This window comes from Artemia sp. Qi Xiang Cuo, chromosome 16 (genome assembly GCF_049724085.1).
Source record: "Artemia sp. Qi Xiang Cuo chromosome 16, ASM4972408v1, whole genome shotgun sequence".
NCBI lineage: Eukaryota > Metazoa > Arthropoda > Branchiopoda > Anostraca > Artemiidae > Artemia > Artemia sp. Qi Xiang Cuo.
The window spans coordinates 56,069,804-56,087,797 of record NC_142809.1 but is presented as its reverse complement, the minus strand read 5'-3'; the positions used below and the strand labels follow the sequence as shown (position 1 = coordinate 56,087,797).

The following is a 17,994-nucleotide window of genomic DNA, read 5'->3' as shown; positions in this document are numbered from 1 at the left end:
CTTTCATACGCTTGGAATGAAGGTATTGGTCCAACAGGCGATCCAGAGGAAATTTATCAGAAGCTAAAACATGTTAAGGAGGATCAAGAGATCCAACGCTGGCACGAACAGATTCGAAAATCTGAAACCTTGTGCTAGTATTCTAAGATAAAAGAGTCTTTTGGACTAGAATATTATTTTAAGCTGAATTTGTCACTGGAAAACTTGCGTCTGTGGTTCCAGATCCGAGAGAATGGTTGGCCCTTAAAAAGTAGATTAAAAGTATTTGAAAGAAATCTTCAGGGCCCGAGATCATGTTATACTTGCTCTTTATGTGGTATGGAGGAAGAAAATGTTTGTGTCTGGCCTAGCGGCTGAATAAATTATCTATCTATTTATCTATCTATCTTGTTACAAGGCCAAAACCTATCCACCTTAAACTTGTGACCTGGCTATTTTTGACATTTTCCTATGGGGGTAAATTTAGTCATAAATTTAAAAAAACATACTTCTTAATCGGTCGGAACTTATATAAGAAATTTGACTGGTTCTCAACAAACTTAATGCAGAAATGGTTGAGCGATTTATGGTAAATTTCGACTATAAATCGACCATATTATACTATATAGTCTACTACAAATAGATTTTTTTTTTTGGAAAGAAGCAAACAAAACACACCATTGGGAACAAAGAATTGAGAACAAAACGTCAAGCCTTAGAATTAAGAGCCAGGGATTAAGGAGGGGATGGGCCCCCTCATATACGGAATAAATTCTTTTCATTTCAAGTTTTAATGTCACTCTTTACTATCATTTAAGAAAAAGAAATTCGGTTTAATGTTAATCGGAAACAACATTTTTTTTTATTACTAAGCCATTATTTACTTTTGTATTCTGTGGTTTATAAGGGAATTAATTAATAAAGCAAAATCTTCGGAAAGTGCAGAATAAGGAGATATAAAGTTTGTTTTCAAGGCCAAAGCTTTGTATCTTAGAATCAATAAAGCTCCTAGCTACCTTCCTTTGTTCCCCTGTCTTCCTAATTGTGTCGTGGTTTTTCTCCCATAACAGGCAGATCTTTTATCTCCTTGATTTAGGTCCTTTAACAAAATTTTCTTGATGACACATGCGCAGGGAGAGATATACTCCCTCAGCTCCCCAAATAATGTCCTCACCTGCTCCTTCAACAGGTAGTATTAGTGGCCATTCAGATGTGATGGGGAAAAGTTAGTTGAATTTAAGGGTAAGCGGAGATATCTTGTTTTTGCTGTTACTGGTGCTTCATTATATATTTGTGAATAATATACGAAGTAAACCTTATAAATACAAAATAAACTATTGGACATCACAAGAAAAGTAGTAGTATGTTTACAAGACTGTGGATGCAATTTTTTACTGAAATTAATTTTTTCTTCGGAGGCTTGCTTTGGCAAGAATATGTTTTTTTTATGGATAAGTATGTTTTCTACCCCAAACCACTCTTGTGGGTACAAACAACATTCATTTCTTATTTAAACTACTGAGAAATTCAGACGACCAGAAGGTAAAAAAAGAGAGAAAAAAGAGTAGGGTAATTTTGAGCAGTTAAAAAAATAAAACTACCAGTCCGCCCCCCTTCCAACAAAAAAGCCCAGATAAAATTGAGTGGATTCCCCTACCGTGAGACAAAAAAGGGCATATGGACTTACGATGATTAGAAACTAACTGGAGTCTGATTTTAAAAGTTCTCTGGAGAAATACTGGCTTCAACTAACCATTGCATAACATTACATATTTGGCTATGCTTACGGATATTCACCACAAATAATTTTTAGACAAAACTGCCTTTCCATTTAATTTACTAATCAATAACTTACCAATTCTATACAGTAAGATTATATTCCTTTGCGAATTTCTTAAGTGCAGGTGTTTATAATTTCCCAATTTCTGACCGCTGTTTTAATTATCAGAACAAATTTTTAAATAGAAAATACATTTTTGGAAAAAAAAAAAAAATTTCACATACCCTTTTTCAAATTTTTCTAGCTTATTAAGTTTTTACAGAAACGCTCAGTAACTCTGAATGGTACTCCTATGCTAAACGGATATATATAGTACCGGGAGCACGGCGGCTTCTCCGCTGGGCCTCCGGCACGCGGCAGGCTTCAATAAATAGATTCTCACTGTCAATTGTCTTCCAAACACAGACAATTTGAGCCTTTTCTGGATGTTATGATGTCAAAATAGACCTTAAATCAGAAGCTATCCGGAGCACGGCGGCTTCTCCGCTGGGCCCCCGGCACGCGGCAGGCTTCTATATATAGATTCTCACTGTCAATTGTCTTCTAAACGCAGACAATTTGAGCCTTTTCTGGATGTTATGATGTCAAAATGGACCTTAAATCAGAAGTTGTCCCTTTCTATAATTATATATTTTTTTTTATTGGACCTTTAACTTTTGTCTCGGCTTGTCGCTTGTTATTATAAAAGACATGTCGCCGAACCTTTGTTTCCTTCAATTGTTCAGGTGGCAGAACAAAAATTTTTTTCTTCCAACGATTTATCTAGTCCAGATTTTTCATTTTACAAGGTATGGAAGGCATTGACGACCATCTTTGTTTCTTTTAATTGTTCTGGTGGTGGGAAAAAAAACTTCTTCTTTTGCATTGGCGTGTCTTTTGTCATTATGATAGACATATCGCCAAACCTTTGTTTCTTTCAATTGTCCAGGTGGCGGGACAAAAACCATTTTTTTCTTTCAACGAATTATCTAGTCCAGATTTTGGATTTTACAAAGGTTGGAAGGCATTGACAACCACCTTTGTTTCTTTTAATTGTTCTGGTGGTGGGAAAAAACTTCTTCTTTTGCCTTGGCTTGTCTTTTGTTATTGTTGAAGACATATCCCCGAACCTTTCTCTTTTAATTGTTCAGGGGGCGGGACAAAAACTTCTTCTTTTCCCTTGGCTTGTCTTTTGTTATTACGAAAGACATATCACCGAACCTTTATTTCTTTTAATTATTCAGGTAGTGAGACAAAAACTTCTTTTCTTCCAAGGATTTATCTAGTCCATATTTTTGATTTTGAACGGTATGGTAGGTATCAATCACCTTATCCATGTCAAAATCCAAAACTCAATCATCATCGCTGTCATTATCAATTTGTTTGCTTCATTACACCTCAGGTTATCTTTCGTCATTATGAAATAAATATCGCCGAAGCTTAGTTTTTTTTTGTTTTTTTTTAACAAAGGTATGGTAGGCATTGATGACCTTAAACATGTCAAAATCCCAAACCCAACCGTCTTCGCTATCATTTTAAATTTTGACACGTTTTAATTCTCGCTGTCCAGGTTGATTTTTATTGACTCGCTGCTCTTCAATTTCATTTTTGACTCCCTCACTGTTCGTTGTCGTATGTCTTCTACCTGCGTTTGTCTTTGTTCTTCATTTTAATTTTTAACATGCTCTAATGGTCGTTTTCACATGCATTCTAACCGCCTGTGTCTTTTCTATTCATTTTCGTTTTTAACACGACAGTTCAGGTGTTGATTCGAAAGAATCATCATTTATAGTAACTGCAACTGCAAATCTTCGTTTTTTGGGCCTTCCAACAGACATTATATTATATAAATTACTTCTGCGTTGGAAACTCAATGATCTTATTTATGCCATTCATGACATCATATAAGAAATGCTTATATGATGTCATAAGAAATGCTTATATGATGTTATAACATAGTACATGACGTTATTTGCAAAAACCACAATTCAGGCTCTTAACGGTTTTTCTCAGACTTCTGACCTATCTAGATCGTTTTTTTTATATGTGAAAATATCCCTAGATATCAATTTTCCCGAAAAGATGTGGAGCCATTTTCGAGAAATAGAATAAATATATACATACACAATTATTACTCACATATAAAGATCAATCTTGCAAATCAATCTTAAAAGGAATAAAAGCACTTCTAACAAGAGTTAGGCTACTTTCCCCTTCCCTAATTTTAAAAGTATAAAGCCTACTGCGTCACTGGCGGTTTACTGAAAACGAATTATATTACAAATATATTCTTTTGTGCTTGTTACAACACCTAAAACAAAAATAAAATTACAATAAAAGAAAATCATGAAGTGATGAACTTTCATCAATTAATATCATTATAAATCAAAAATTCAGTTTAATTTGATTAGTTCTTTCTAAGAACGTTCAAGACACATATAGTTTTCAGTAAGGCGCCAATGACGAAGTGGGCTTTAGACTTTTACAGTTAGGGAAGGAGACAGTAGCTAAATACTTCTTTGTTGTAATTTTTTTTCGTTTTCAGCTTGATTTGCATATCTAACTTAGTTTTACACGTTTTAAGATTTATTTATTCATTTATATTAGTACATGTTGTTTGTTTTTTGCTATGATTGTTTATTTAATTTTTTTTTTTTAGATTTTGTTTCTGCCTATCGTAAGTTTAATACGGCTTTTACTCTTCTTTGAAAAACATTTTCTTGGAATATTTTAATTATTTCTTTGCGTTTTTGAAACTTTTGGAATTTTGCCAAAGTTCCAACTTTTTCCACATTCCCCATTCTAAAATAATTTTTTTTTCAATATCAAAGTTTCAGCAATATTTTTTAATATTTTAATTATTTCGTTCCAACTTTTTCCACATTCCCCATTCTAAAATAATTTTTTTTTTCAATATCAAAGTTTCAGCAATATTTTTTAATATTTTAATTATTTCGTTCCAACTTTTTCCGCATTCCCCATTCTAAAATAATTTTTTTTTCAATACCAAAGTTTCAGCAAAGGAACAAAGCTAGTTTCAAAGCAAGAATATCAAAGTAACAAAGCATCAAAGTAAAGAAAGTATCAAAGTCAACAAAATATCAAATTAAAAAAGCAGTCAAAGTAACAATAAGTAACTTGCATAACTTACAGCCATTGCCTTGTAAATCAAAGTTGCCCCGTAAATCAGTAAATCAAAGTATTTAAACAAATTATCAAAGTGAAGCAGCTTGCATAATTTGCAGCCCTTGTCTCGGGTGCTGGGAGGGGCTTTCAATTCCCATAATCATAGTTTTTTAACCTTTTATCATTTTGAGCAAAATGGCTATCTCAAAATTTTGAATCCTCCAGGGGTTGTGGGGGATTTGTCAACTCCTGAGTTATAGTTATTGACTTATGGACTATTTTCAATATAATGGCTATTTCAAAATTTTGATCAGATGCATTTGGGGGAAAAAGGTCGTGAGGGAGAGGGGTGGTTACCCTCCGGCCATTTTTGACTCTTGAAAAGGGCACTAGAACTTTCGATTTTAAGTCGAATTAACCCCTCCAAATTTTATGAAAATACTCTTCCATAAAAACATTATATGTTTACAACGATCAACTACCATGACTTATAGCCCCTGCCCCAAGGGGGGGGGGGGGGGGGTTAAACACAAAACGATAGTTATTGTACATTTGGACCATTTTGAAAAAAATTAAAAAGTGAGCTCGAACTTTCAATATCCAATCAAATGAACTCTCTCTGAAGTTTATTCGAGCATCCCTGTCATACGAACAATATATGCCCCAGGGTATAACTTAAAACGCCTGCCCCCGGGCCCTAGGGGGTTGTCGCACACCTGAGTTTTTTTTATCTGACTTTTGAGAAATTTTTAACTTAATGCCAATATCTAAATTTTTATTGGATGCATTTGGGGAAAAAGGGGCGTGGAAGAGGGGGCTAGTTGCCCTCCAATCTTTTTTGACTAAAAAAAAAAACTTAGCTAGAACTTTCAAATTCCAATAAAATTAGCCATCTCTGAATTTTTTACGAGCATCCCTTCAATAAGAACCATATATTCTCCAAGGGCATAACTTACAACACCTGCCCTCGGGCCCTGGGGGGCTGTCTTGACCCCTGGGTTTTCGTTATATGGTCTTTGAACTATTTAAAAAAAAGCTATCTCAAAGTTGTTATCGGATTGGTTTGAGGAAAAAAGGGCGTGGGGAGGGGGGGCTAGGTGCCCTCGAATCTTTTTTGACTAAAATATGACTTCGTTATATGATCTTTGAACTATTTTTAACAAAATAGCTATCTTAAAATTTTTATTAAATGCATTTGGGAAAAAAAGGTTTGGGGAGGAGGAGCTGGTTATCCTCCAATATCTTTTGACGCTTAAAAAGGGAACTGAAACTTTCCATTTCCAATCAAATGAGCCCTCTCTGAATTTTACACGAGCATTCCTTCCAAAAGAACCACATATGCCCCCTGAGCATAACTTATAACCCTTGCCCCTGAAGACTGTGGGGGGAGTGTCCTGCTCAAACATATAATTTCCAGAACTTTCAACTACATTGAACAAAATGGCTATGCCAAAATTTTGATTGGATGTGTTTGGGGAAATGGTGGGCGTGGAAGGGGTGTCAGTTGCCTTAGAATCCCTTTCGACTATTAAAAAGGGAACTAGTCATTTAAAATTCTAATCGAATGAGCTTTTTCTGAAGTTTCTACGTCAACGTTGCCTCTACAAAACCTTATATGTCCCCAGGGCATAACTTACAACCCTTGCCCCGAGGGCTGTGGGGGAGTTGTCATCCTCAAAGACCGAATTTCTAGAACTTAAAACTACGTTTAATAAAATGGCTGTCTCAAAATTTTGATTGGTTGTGTTTGGGGAAAAGGCGGGCGTGGAGGGGGGTTAGTTGCCCTCAAATCACTTTTAAATATTAAAAAGTGCACTAGCCCTTTGAATTTCCAATCGAATGAGCATTTTTTGAAGTTTCTACGATACTGCCTTCTATAAAAACCTTATATGCCCCCAGGGTATAACTTAAAACTCTTGCCTTGAGGGTTGTGGGGGAGTGTCCTCCTCAAAAACATATTTTCTATCTGGAAATCAACTACGCTGAACAAAATTTCTATCTCAAAATTTTGATTGGATGTGTTTGGGGGAATAATGGGCGTGGAGGGGGGCGGGGGGCTAGTTGCCCTCCAATCACTTTTGACTATTAAAAAGGGCACTAGTCCTTTGAATTTCCAATCGAATGGGCCATTTTTGAAGTTTCTACGACCACGCCTTCTAGAAAAACCCTATATGCCCCCAGGGCATAACTTAAAACTCTTGCCCTGAGAGTTGTGGGGGAGTGTCCTCCTGAAAAATATATTTTCTATCTGGAAATCAACTACGCTGAACAAAATAGATATCTCAAAATTTTGATTGGATGAGTTTCGGGAATGATAGGCTTGTGGGGGGGGGGGGGGGCTAGTTGCCCTCGAATCACTTTTGACTATTAAAAAGGGCACTATTCCTTTGAATTTCCAATCGAATGAGCCTTTTTTGAAGTTTCTACGACAACACTTTCTATAAAAACCTTATATGCCCCCAGGGCATAACTTACAACCCTTTCCCTGAGGGCTGTGGGGGGGGTTGTCATTTTTAAAGACCTAATTTACAAAATTTTCAACTACGTTGAAAAAAACCCTTCCCTTGAGGGTTGTGGGGGAGAGTCCTCCTCGAAAATATATTTTTTATGTGGAAATCAACTACGCTGAACCAAATAGCTATCTCAAAATTTTGATTGGATGTGTTTGGGGAAATGATGGGCGTGGGGGGGGGGCTAGTTGCCCTCAAAAAACTTTTGACTATTAAAAAGGGCACTAGCTTTTTGAATTCCAATTGAATGAGCGTGTTTTTAAGTTTCTACGACAACGCCTTCTTTAAAAATCTTATATGCCCCCAGGGCATAACTTAAAACCCTTGCCCTGAGGGTTGTGGGGGAGTCTCCTCGTCAAGAATATATTTCCTATCTGGAAATCAACTACGCTGAACAAAATGGCTATCTCAAAATTTTGATTGGCTGTGTTTGGGGGAATGATGGGCGTGGGGGGGCTAGTTGCCCCCCCCCCCAATCACTTTCGACTATTAAAAAGAGCACTAGAACTCTCGATTTTCAATCGAATGATTCCCCGTTGAAGTTTCTAAGACGACCCCCTCCATGTGAAGTGCCTCTGGGAAAAACATAAAAACATTGGAGCCGTATGGCCTTTACTATAGGCTTCGTGGGCTTTCGCCCACGAAAGCTTCTTCCATGGAATGATCCTGCTATATAAACCCCGCCCCCCCCCCCAACTACCAGAAAGAAATCCCCCTTGAAAACGTCTTTATACTTCCAAATAACCAATACTATATGTAAACATTGGGTAAATTTCATAGCTTTCATCCCTCCCCCTGGGAACACTGGGGGTTTAAGTCTTCCTAAAAGACATATTTATTACATTTTCGACCGTGCTGAACAAAATGACTATCTCAAAATTTTGATTGGGTGACTTTGGGAAAAAATTCTTTTGGCTACTTAAAAAGGGATCTAGAACTTTAAATTTTCGTTTGAATGAGCTTTCCCACAATATTCTAGGACCACTGGGTCGATACGATCACCCCTGGGAAAAAAAAAACAACAAATAAACACACATCCGTTATCTTTAGTAGGAATGGTCAGAAGGTACTGATGTTACATCCATATATGGGCACAGGATACTGCAGGGAACATAAACATGCGCACTCAATACTAACGGGACAATGTTATTGATCCACTAACGGGACAAGATCGCTGTGAATATAAGGGAGGATTTTTGCTATAGTTGTTATTAGTGTGAGAATAGAATAACCTAACCAAACACTGAATACTAACGGTACAAGATTATTGATCCACTAACAGAACTAGAAATGACATTACTTGTTTTCTAGGAATTATGCAGGACTCTAAGGAGAGAGAAATTCCACTTTGAAATATGGCTTCTCTGGTCTTTAGGTTGAGGGATAAATTTTAATATTCTTTCGAAGCTTTAATAGTGTAACTAGGAACACCTTCAGAAATTCAAACGAGATACAAAACAGATTGAATATATTTAACGCGGGAATTATTTCCTGAGAATTTTAACTGTGACAGCGCAGGGATGCCAAAACAAAGGAACATTCAGAAATTAAGTTCAGTGGATTATTTGGGCGAAACCGATTGAGACATTTTAGGGGATAAATTTGGAAGAAGTAGAAACTAAAAAGGTAAGGCATCTCAGGGAATGCTAACTCTATTAAGAGATACATATTTTTTTTTATTTGGGTGGTTCTCGATGGTGTTCTGTATAATACACAAGTAGCATTTAAAATGTTGTAAGGTCCCCTACCCCAACCTCGAAGGGCCCCCCACAAACTTTTTTGGGCCATCTCCCGCCATTTTTTTATACTTTTTTTTGAATTTTTAATTTTTAACATGGTATTTTTTTCAACTTTTTTACATCTCTTAGATATTTGAGTGGTTCTCGATGCTGTTCTGTAAAATACACAAGTAGCATTAGAAATGTTGTAAGCTCTCCTACACCAACCTCTAAGGGGCCCCTTCCCTCCTACTTTTTTGGAACCCCTCCCCCCATTTTTTTAATATTTCATTTTCAGTTTTTTTTATCATGGTATTTTTTTTCAACTTTTTTTTTACATCTCGTAGAATGACATGAAACATACTTAAAACATAAGAAATTCACATTTAATATTTGCACAATTTTATTTAATGATGTTTTTCTTAATGGATGTTTTATGTTTATGAATGTAAGGATTTTTATTTTTCACCATACAAGCGGGCTATCATTCCATGTTTTATTTGAAATTTTTTTTGTATGGATGTTTTATGTTTATGGATGCAAGGATTTTTATCGTTCCCCATACAAGCGGGCTAACATTCAATGTTTTAAGAATGTTTTTTTTTTGTATGGATGTTTTATGTTTATGGAATTAAGGATTTTTATTGTTCACCATATAAGCGGGTTATCAGTTCATGTTTTAGTTAATGTTGTTTTTTTTGTATGGATGTTTTATGTATATGGATGTAAGGATTTTTATTGTTCACCATACAAGCGGGCTATCATTCCAAGCAGACACAGGCCAATTGATTTTAATACAGTATCATAACAAGTTATTTGAACATTCGATTTATCAATTGGATTTTTGATAGGTGTTAACAGTGACCTGTTTCAGGGCATTATTTACGGTATCATCCTGAGAAAATATATACCACGATGATTTGAGATGCATACTGGACACACAATTTCTTCTGATGGTTCGGTTCCATGTCCCCGGTCAAGGACCCAAAGTACTATCCCCCCTTCAAACCCACTCCCTCAACCCCCCCCCCCACTATCCCCCCTCTACCTCCCCCCCCCCTACCAAACTTTGTTTATACTTTAAAAAAAAAATTATTTTTGTAACATGATATATTTTTCTACTTTTTTTTCTACTTGTCTTCGAATGACATGAAACATACTTAAAACATAAAAGATTCACATTTAATATTTGGAAAATTTGTTAGAAGTAACAGTTTTTTTCTTAGCAGTAACAAATTTCTTCTAATAGCACCAAGTTTTCCATCAAAGATAACAAATGTTTTCATTATGATAACAAGCTTTCTGTCAGAAGTAGCAATATTTCCTTAACACTAACAAACTTTCTCTTAGAAGCATCAATATTTTCCAGTAATAGTAACCAAATTTTACTTAACACACTCAAATTTCTCTTCGAAGTATCAAAATTTTCCCTTAATACTAACAAACTTCTATTTAACGCACTCCAATTTCTCTCAGAAGTAATAGGTATTTTTTTAATAGTAACATATTTTTCTAAAAGCACCAACCTTTCCGTCAATGATAATAAATTTCTCTTAAAAGAAACAATTTTCGTCAATGATAACTAGTTATCACTTAGAAGTAACAAGTTTTCTGTCAAAGATACAAAATTTTTCTTAGAAGTAAAAATTTTTCGTTATGATAACAAGTGTTCTGCCAGAAGTAGCAATATTTCCTTAGCACTAACAAACTTTCTCTTCGAAGCATCAATATTTTCCATTAATACTAACAAACTTTTACTTAACATGCTCAAATTTCCCTTAGAAGTAACAGGTATTTTCTTAACAGTAACAAAGTTCTTCTAACAGCACCAAGTTTTCCATCAAAGATAACAAATTTCTCATAGAAGTATGAACTTTTTTTCACTGATAACAAATTATTAGCTAGAAGTAATAAGATTTCTATAAAAGATACAAATTTTTCTTTAGAAGTAACGATTTTTTAGTTATGACAGCAATTTTTCTGCCGGAAGTAGCAAGTTTTCATTAACACTAACAAATTTTCACCATCGAAGTAACAACTTATTCCTTAATACTGACAATCTTTTACTTAAAACACTTCAATTTCTATTATAAGTAACAGTTTTTTTTCTTAGCAGTAACAAATTTCTTCTAATAGCATCAAACTTTCCATCAAAGATAACAAATTTCTCTTAAAAGTGACAAGTTTTTTGTCAATAATACCAAATTTTTGATAGAAGTAACAATTTTTTCGTCAGTTATAATAAGTTTTCTGTAAGAAGTAGCAAGTTTTTGTCAAATATACCAAAGTTTTCTTAGAAGTAACAACTTTTTCGTCTACGATAATAAGTTTTCTAACAAACATACCATATTTTTCTTAGAAGTAACACTAACAAATTTTTCTCACCGAAGTAACAATTTTTCGACAGTGATAACAAGTTTTCCGTTAGAAGTAGCAAGTTTTCTGTCAAAGAGACCAATTTTTTTTTAAAAATGACAATTTCTTCGTTTATGATAACAAGTTTTCTGTTAGAAGTAGCAATTTTTCCTTAACACTAAAAAATGTTCTCCTCGAAGTAGCAACTTTTACCTTAATACTAACAAACTTTTACTTAACGCTATCAAATTTCTCTTTGAAGTAGCAATTTTTCGTCAGTGATAACAAGTTGTCTGTAAGAACCAGCAAGTTTTCTGCCAAAGATACCAAATTTTTCTTAGAATAAACAATTTCTTCGTTTATGATAACAAGTTTTCTGTCAGAATTATCATGTTTTCCTTCACTATAACAAATTTTCTCTTCGAAGTAACAACTTTTTCCTCAATACTAACAAACTTCTACTTAAAACTATCAAATATCTCTTAGAAGTAAAAATTTTTTCGTCAGTGATAACAAGTTTTCAGTAAGAAGTAGCAAGTTCCCTGTCAAAGATACCAAATTTTTTTTAGAAATAACAATTTGTTCGTTAATGATAACAAGTATTCTATTAGAAGTAGCAATTTTTCCTTAACACTAAAAAATTTTCTCCTCGAAGTACCAACTTTTACCTTAATACTAACAAACTTTTACTTAACACTATCAAATTTCTCTTAGAAGTAATCATTTTTCGTCAGTGATAACAAGTTTTCTATAAGAAGTAGCAAGTTTTCTGCCAAAGATATCAGATTTTTCTTAGAAATAACAATTTTTTCGTTTATGATAACAAGTTTTCTGTCAGAAGTAGCAAGTTTTCCATAACACTAACAAATTTTCTCTTCGAAGTAACAATTTTTTCCTCAATACTAACAAATTTCTACTTAAAACTATCAAAATTTTCTTAGAAGTATAATTTTTTTTCTGTTCAAGATAAAAAGTTTTCTGTCAAAAGTAGCAAGTTTTCCTTAACACTAACAAATTTTCTCATCGAAGTAACAATTTTTTCCTTATTACTAACAAAGTTTTAGTTACAAGTATAAAATTTCTCTTAGAAGTAACGATTTTTCGTCAGTGATAACAAGTTTTCTGTTAGAAGTAGCATGTTTTCTGTAAAAGATACCAACTGTTTTTTAGAAGTAACAACTTTTTTGTTTACGGTAACATGTTTTCTATCAGAAGTAGCAAGTTTTACTTCACACTAACAAATTTTTTCATTGAAGTAACAACTTTTTCCTCAATACTAACAAACCTTTACTTAAAACTATCAAATTTCTCTTAGAAGTAACCATTTTTTCGTCAGTGATAACAAGTTTTCTGTCAAAGATACCAAATTTTTTTTAGAAATAATAATTTTTTTAGTTTATGATAACAAGTTTTCTGTCAGAAGTAGCAAGTTTTCCTTCACACTAACAAATTTTCTCTTCGAAGTAACCACTTTTTTATACTAATAGGCTTTTACTTAACACTATCAAATTTTTCTTAGAAGTAATAGGGTTTTCTTACCTGTAAAACAAAAAAATTCAAATAGCCCGAAGTTTTCCGTCAAAGATAATAAATTTCTCTTAGAATTAACAATTTTTTCGTCAGTGATAACAAATTTCTGTTAGAAGTAGCAAGGTTTCTTTCAAAGGTACCATATTTTTCTTAGAAGTAACAATTTTTTCGTCTATGATAAAAAGTTTTCTGTCAGAAGTAGCAAGTTTTCCTTAACACTAACAAATTTTCTCTTTGAAGTAACAACTTTTTTTATACTAATAGGCTTTTACTTAACACTATCAAATTTTTCTTTAAAAGTATTAGGGTTTTCTTAACTGTAAAACAAAAAAATTCTAATAGCCCGAAGTTTTCCGTCAAAGATAATAAATTTCTCTTAGAAGTAACAATTTTTTCGTCAGTAATAACAAATTTCTGTTAGAAGTAGCAAGTTTTCTTTCAAAGATTCCATATTTTTCTTAGAAGTAACAACTTTTTTGTCTATGATAACAAGTTTTCTGTCAGAAGTAGCAAGTTTTCCTGAACACTATCAAAGTTTCTCATCGAAGTAACCACTTTTTTCTTAATACTAATAGGCTTTTACTTAACACTGTCAAATTTCTCTTAGAAGTAATAGGTTTTTCTTAGCTGTAACACATTTTTTCTAATCAAGTTTTCTGTTAGAAGTAGCAAGTTTTCTGTCAGAGACCAATTTTTTCTTAGAAATAACAAAATTTTCGTTTATAATAACAAGTTTTCTGTTAGAAGTAGCAATTTTTGCTTAACACTAAAGAATTTTGTCCTTGAAGTAACAACTTTTAACTTAATACTAACAAACTTTTACTTAACACTATCAAATTTCTCTTAGAAGTAACAATTTATCGTCAGTGATTACAAGTTTTCTGTAAGAAGTAAAATGTTTTCTGTCGAACATACCAAATTTTTCGTAGATGTAACAATTTTTTCATTTATGATAACAAGTTTTCTGTCAGAAGTAGCAATTGTTCCTTAACACTAATAAATTTTCTCATCGAAATAACAACTTTTTCTTTAATACTAACAAACTTTTACTTAACACACGCAAATTTCTCTTAGAATAAAGAGGTAGTTTCTTAAAAGTATAAAATTTTTTGTAATAGCACTAACCTATCCGTCAATGATAATAAATTTCACTTAAAAATTAAGATTTTTTCGCCAATAATAACAATTTATCTATTAACAGTAACAAGTTTTCTGTCAATGATACCAAATTTTTCTTAGAAGTAAAAATTTTTCGTTATGATAACAAGCTTTTTGAAAGAAGTAGTAAGATTTCCTTAACACTAACAAGTTTTCTTTTCGAAGTATTAACATTTTCCCTTTAATACTAACAAAATTTTACTTAACACACTCAAATTTCTCTTAGAAGTAATAGATATTTTCTTAATAGTAACATATTTTTCTAAAAGCACTTACCTTTCCGTCAATGATAATCAATTTCTTTTAAAAGAAACATTTTTCGTCAATGATAACTAGTTATCAGTTAGAAGTAACAGCTTTTCTGTCAAAGATACATTATTTTTCTTAGAAGTAACGATGTTTTCCTTATGACAATAAATTTCCTGCCAGCAGTATAAATATTTCCTTAACACTAACAAACTTTCTCTTCGAATCATCAATATTTTCCATTAATACTAACAAAATTTTACTTAACACGATCAAATTTCACTTAGAAGTAACAGGTATTTTCTTAACACTAACAAATTTCTTTATTTAGCACCAAGTTATCCGTCAAAGGTACCAAATTTCTCATAGAAGTAACAATTCTTTCATTATGATAACAAATTTTCTGTCAGAAGTAGCAAGTTTCTATTAACACTAGCAAATTTTATAATCAGAGTAAAAACATTTTCCTTAATACTAACAAAACCTTACTTAAAACACTCAAATTTCTCTTAGAAGTAACAGGTATTTTCTTAACAGTAACAAATTTCTTCTAATAGCGCCAAGTTTTCAGTCAAAGATAACAAATTTTTCATAGAAGTATCAATTTTTTGTCACTGAGAACACTTCTTACTGAAAACTTGTCATCCCTGACGAAAAATTGTTACTTCTAAAAGAAATTTGATAGCGCTAAGTAAAAGTTTGTTAGTATTAAGGTAAAAGTTGCTACTTCGAGGATAACATTTTTTATTGTTAAGAAAAAATTGCTACTTCCAGTAGAAAACTTGTTATCATAAACGAAGAAATTAATATTTCTAAGAAAAATCTGGTCTCTTTGACAGAAAACTTGCTACTTCTAACAAAAAACTTGTTATCACTGGCGAAAAATTGTTACTTCGATGAGAAAATTTGTTAGTGTTACTTCTAAGAAAAATATGGTATTCTTGACAGAAAACTTATTATCATAGACAAAAAAAGTTGTTACTTCTAAGAAAAATTTGGAATCTTTGACATAAGACATGCTACTTCTTACAGAAAACTTGTTATAACTGACGGAAAAATTGTTACTTCAATGAAAAATTTGGGATCATTGACAGAAAACTTGTCAATTTTAAGAGAAATTTGTTATCTTTGAGGGAAAACTTGGTGATATTAGAAGAAATTTGTTACTGATAAGAAAAAAAACTGTTACTTCTAAGAAAAATTTATGTGTTTTAAGTAAAAGTTTATTAGTATTAAGGAATAAGTTGTTACTTCGATGGTGAAAATTAGTTAGTGATAAGAAAAACTTGCTACTTCTGACAAAAATATTGTTATCATAACGCAAAAATTGTTTTTATAAGAAAAAATTGGTATCGTTGACAGAAAACTTATTACTTCTAGCGGATAACTTTTTATCAGTGAAAAAAAATTGATACTTCTTAGAGAAATTTGTTATCTTTGACGGAGAACTTGGTGCTATTAGAAGAAATTTTTTAATGTTAAGAAAATACCTGTTACTTCTGGGATAAATTTGAGCGTGTTAAGTAAAAGTTTTTTAGTATTAATGGAAAATATTGATGCTTCGAAGAGAAAGTTTGTTAGTGTTAAGAAAATATTGCTACTTCTGGCAGAAAACTTGTTATCATAACGAAAAAATTGTTACTTCTAAGAAATTTTTTTTATGTTTGACAGAAAACTTATTACATCTAACACATAAATTGTTATCATTGACGAAAAATTGTTTCTTTTAAGAGAAATTTATTATCATTGACGGAATGGTTGGTACTTTTAGAAAAAAATGTTACTTTTAAGAAAATACCTATTACTTCTAAGAAAAATTTGAGTGTGTTAAGTAAAAGTTTGTTAGTATTAAGGGAAAATGTTGATTTTTCGAAAAGAAATTTGAGTGTGTTAAGTAAACATTTGTTAGTATTAAGGGAAAATGTTGGTACTTCGAAGAGAAAATTTGTTTGCGTTAAGGAAATCTTGCTACTTCCGACAGAAAACTTGTTATCATAATAAAAATTTTTTTTATCTTTGATGGAAAACTTGGTGCTATTAGAAGAAATTTATTACTGCTAAGAAAAAAACTGTTACTTCTAACAAATTGTGCAAATATTAAATGTGAATTTCGTATGTTTTAAGTATGTTTTATTTCATTCGAGGACATCTAGAAAAAAAATTGAAAAATATATCATGTTAAAAATAATAATACAAAAAACTTCAAAAAAAAGTATAAAAAAAGTTGGGGGAAGGGGGGATGCAGGGGGGGGGGTTGATGGAGGGGTTTGGAAGTGGGGATGGTACTTCGGGTTCTTGAGTGGGGACATGGAACCCAACCATCAGAAGAAATTTTGTGTCCAGTATGCATCTCAAATCATCGTGGTATGCATTTTCTCAAGATGATACCGTAAATAATTCCTCGAAACAGGTCACCGTTAACACCTATCAAAAATCCAATTGATAAATCGAATTTGCAAATAACTTGTTACGATATTTTGCCGCTTAACATTAATTGGCCTGTGTCTGCTTGGAATGATAGCCCGCTTATATGGCGAACAATAAAAATCCTTACATCCATAAACATAAAACATGCATACAAGAAAAAACAACATTAAATAAACATGGAATGATAGCCCGCTTGTATGGTGAACAATAAAAATCCTTACATACATAAGAATAAAACATCCATTCAAAACAAAACATCATTAAAACATGGAATGTTAGCCCGCTTGTATGGTGAACAATAAAAATCCTTACATCCATAAACATAAAACATCCATACAAAAAAAAACATTAAATAAAACATGGAATGATAGCCCGCTTGTATGGTGAACAATAAAAATCCCTACATCCATAAACATAAAACATCCATACATAAAAAACATCATTAAATAAAATTGTGTAAATATTAAATGTGAATTTCTTATGTTTTAAGTATGTTTCATGTCATTCTACAACATGTAAAAAAAAGGTGGAAAAAAATACCATGTTAAAAAAACTTAAAAAAAAAGTAAATGGGGGGAGGGTGTCCAAAAAAGTTGGAGGGAGGAGGCCCATTGGAGGTTGGGGTAGGAGACCTTACAACGCTTCTAATGCTAATTGTGTATTATACAAAACACCAACGACAACCGCTCAAATATCTAAGAGATATAAAAAAGTTGAAAAAAAATTACCATGTTAAAAAATGGAAAAAAAATTCAAAAAAAATTATAACAAAAAAAATAGGGGGAGGGGGGCCAAAAAAGTTGGAGTGGGGGGGCCTTCGAGGTTGGGGTAGGGGGCCGTACAGTATTTCAAATGCTACTTGTGTATTATACAGAAGACCATCGAGAACCACCCATATAAAAAATAATATTTATCTCTTAATTGAGTAAGCATTCCCTGAGAGGCCTTACCTTTTTCTTTTCTACTTCTTCCAAATTTATCCCCTAAGATTTCTCAATCTGTTTCGTCCAAATAATCCCCTAAAATGTCTCAATCTGTTTCGCCCAAATAATCGCCTAAACGTAATTTCTGAATGTTCCTTTATTTTGGCATCCCTGCACTGTCACAATTAAAATTCTCAGGAAACAACTCCCGCGTTAAATATATTCAATCCGTCTTTTATTTAGTTTGAATATCTGAGGGTGTT

The 17,994-nt window shown here is 32.6% G+C and overlaps 1 protein-coding gene across 1 annotated transcript in view; it reads left to right on the top strand.

The window, feature by feature from the left end:
* Window positions 1–1,198: 1,198 nt before the first annotated feature.
* Window positions 1,199–17,994, top strand: part of LOC148943114 (ras-specific guanine nucleotide-releasing factor 2-like) — a 441,376-nt gene continuing 424,580 nt past the window's right edge. The window contains exon 1 of the mRNA XM_089102441.1: window positions 1,199–1,221. The gene's annotated coding sequence lies outside the window, so the exon portion shown is untranslated. The remainder of the gene's footprint in view (window positions 1,222–17,994) is intronic.